At 43.2% G+C, this 3459-nt stretch overlaps 1 non-coding gene across 1 annotated transcript; it reads left to right on the top strand.

The window, feature by feature from the left end:
* The first annotated feature begins 407 nt into the window (after positions 1-407).
* On the top strand, positions 408-479 carry Trnat-ugu (transfer RNA threonine (anticodon UGU)). The gene has a single exon. It is a non-coding gene; the product is annotated as a tRNA-Thr (tRNA).
* The last annotated feature ends 2980 nt before the right edge of the window (positions 480-3459 follow it).

Genomic DNA, 3459 nt, shown 5'->3' with positions numbered 1-3459 from the left:
CGAATACTTATTTGCAGAAATGTAAATTTTGAATTAAGTTTTTTTTGTATATATAGGTATGTAACCAGTGTGTAACCGCCATACGATGAATAAATAAAATTCATAATTTCTACATGCAATTTTGCTGCTTGCTGTAGGTACAGAGAGCTGTGAAATTATGAATAGAATTCATTAACAGTTTTCATGCAATTTTGCGTCCGGGTGTACGGCAAAATTGCTGTACTGATTTTTTTAAGTAGTCACACTACTATACATAAATTATAAACTAAAATAGATATCATACTCTTAAAAAAAATTGACCAAGTTCACCGGTGGCAAGCACACATTGCTTGCCCTTAGAGTTGGTCAAATGCGCCTAGCCTTTAAAAAATAGTATACACCAGAGAATTTGAGACGGGTACCGCCGTGGCCGGGTGGTCTAGTGGTCAGGACGTTAGCCGTGTAAGCTGAAGATGCGGGTTCGATTCCCGCCTCGGCCACTGGTGGACTTGGTGACTATATATTTAATGTATGATATCTATTTGAGTTTATAAGTGACATTTGATGAAGTGGAACTGCTGATGATTATCAGAACAGAACTCTTCAACGACGTTTACGTTGTGAATCACGCATAAATTCGATTATAATTGCGTTTGATGATCATCTACATACTGCAATCATAACAAGAGATAACCGAACATTGTTTAACTAACTGCCCGTACTCAGGTATATAGTGTGTCATTATATTTGATAGAAATGCGTGGTGCTTGGCTTTTAGTTGGCATTTTAATTTTCCCATTTCGGGACGGCCATGGTAGAAATGTAAGTGTTTTTCTCAGCTAATCGTATTTATCTACCAGATATTCTTGAAGGTCGACGTCCATAAATACGGCCGCATCGCATGCATCGGACGAATCGCATGCGACATTGACATGTATCTAAGGACATGACTTACGGGCAATAAGAATGGGGCCAGTACAGCGGCCCTATGCAGTCTAACGCCACAACGTGATTGGTTGATGAGTATTGCTCTAGCATCACGCGCGCGATTGGTCGCAACTAGTTGCGTTAGACTGCACGACTGGCTCAAATTCGTGATTGACACCACTGAACTAGCACCGTTCTTAGTGCCCCTAAGGCCCGTCCTTAGGTATATGTCAATGGCACGCAACGGATCAGTGGACGCACTTGTACTTGTCCACTATACAAAGAATACTAAAACCCGTTGCGTGCGATACGTCCGTTGCGTGCGATACGTCCGATGCGTGCGATGCGGCCCTGTGGACGTCTACGTTTACAGTCACACGAACGTAGACGTCGCCATACAATCGAATCTTCGATATCATTTTAAACGAGACTCTGAAATAACACTAATGATGCAATAAAAGTATTAGAACAAATTAAATTAATTTTCAGAAAATATTTTAATTTTAATAACAAAACTTTCGTGAGACATATTAAATATATTAAAATGAAAAATTGCTCGAATCTTTCCAAGAGTTAAATTATTTTAATCATCATCTTCCTCGAGTTGACCCGGCATTTTTGCCACGGCTCATGGAAATCTGGGGTCCGCTTGGCAACTGATCCCCAGAATGGGCGTATACATTAGTTTTTACGAAAGCGACTGCCATCTGACCTTTCAACCCAGAGGGTAAACTAGGCCTTATTGGGATTAGTCCGGTTTCCTCGCGATGTTTTCCTTCACTGAAAAGCGACTGGTAAATATCAAATGATACTTCGTACATCATTGCTACGAGCCGGGGTTTGAAACACTGCGACCTCCGGATGAATGTCACACGCTTTTACCGCTAGGCCTATTATACCATGTGATTTTGTGTCATCCTGAAATGTATGTACCCATTCTCCACATGCATTAATAAACTATTTCGTCATTTCATTACTATGACAATTATTTCAGTTGACATAGTTATATGTTAATTGAATGTTCATATAAAATTCCATGTTATTTAAGAATGTCGTTTTTTAGAATGAGAGCGTAACTCCACTTTTATGGCGACGGCTGGATTTGTATGACTCAAGAAAAGATTGCCTTCTTGATTAATTATGGCTCGTCTACACGATGGGCCATTATACTGGTCCACTTAGATGAGCCAGCGTGTAGAGACGGTAGTGGTGTCGGATGGCTTATGGCGCGGCGGGATGGTGATGGGATGGCCACGGTGTCGATTTTTCGTCCGCACATCAAAGGTACCTAGCGATGGTGCGTACGCATCTACACATGGCCCAATCCGTAGTACAGGCTCTCAACCATCGCATGGCCACCTCGTTGGGCCATCGTCTAGAAGAACCATAACCATCGCATGGCCATCTCGCTGGTGCAGAACTGGGCTAGCGTGTAAAGATGCCATTAAATTACTATTTTTATTAAAGGTTAGCCAGAAGATATCTTTAAGGGGATATATTCGCCTTTGTACACATATTATCTCTCATGTACTTGTTCTGTTCAATAAAGTGTTTAACTAATAATTACTCCATAACTCGATTTAAGTAAAACATTTCAGGGAAAGTTCGAGGTATTACTCGACAACATAACAAATTGCCGTGACCCAAAGCCCCCTTATCCTAAAAAACCGATATTATTATACGACTACAAGCTTTATAAACTGAAGGGCCACAATTATATCAGCGGGACCAGCGCCGTACTCAAAGAAGTTTCTTTCATTGACGTGAGGATATCAACTAAAAACTAATTGATGCATACACAATGCGAGTGGTCTCAGTGGACGCTACTCCAATCCCTTGGACGCTTGACGCAACGCCGCGCCCCGCCCGCGCCACTGCTCGCTCGCCACTGAGTGTAAGGCCTGAGTGGACGCTCGAAGCGGAGCGTTAGGCGGGGCGTGCAGCGTGGCGTCGGGCTCACAAGTGATGTGAGCAGCGTGCACTAAGGCCGCTCCTATACGGTTGAACTTGTTTAACATACACGCCGCACACCCCGCCCCTCTGCACGCCCAACAGCATGGCCTTACACTGAGACCGTTCACTATACTAAATAAGGTTGCTAAGCACGACGAATTTTGTACATTTTCTATCGCACCTGCCTTTTCTATCGCACACGCATAATTAAATTGCTTTCCCACTCGCACAGTGGCATTCACCTCCAGTATCATAGGCGTGACAGCAGTATAATAACGCACGTAGAGATACGAACTGCCGGGTCACCTTCCTCGCGTTGTGCCGGCATTTTGCCACGGCTCATGGGGACCGCTTGGCAATTAATCCCAAGAATTGACGTAGGCACTAGATTTTACGAAAGCGACTGCCATCTGATTCCAACCCAAAGGGTAAAATAGGCCTTATTGGGATTAGTCCGGTTTCCTCACGATGTCTTCCTTCACCGAAAAGCAGTCGCTTCAAACGACAATTCATTAAATGATATTTCGTACAGATAGGACTAGCGGGTCAAAAAAAGACCGTCTGAATACTTAGGCAACAGAGCTCTTAGCAGGCCCAAAC

This window comes from Cydia pomonella, chromosome 11, assembly GCF_033807575.1.
Source record: "Cydia pomonella isolate Wapato2018A chromosome 11, ilCydPomo1, whole genome shotgun sequence".
Lineage (NCBI taxonomy): Eukaryota > Metazoa > Arthropoda > Insecta > Lepidoptera > Tortricidae > Cydia > Cydia pomonella.
Note: the sequence above shows the minus strand (reverse complement) of the source record. Positions and strands in the feature narration are given on the sequence as shown.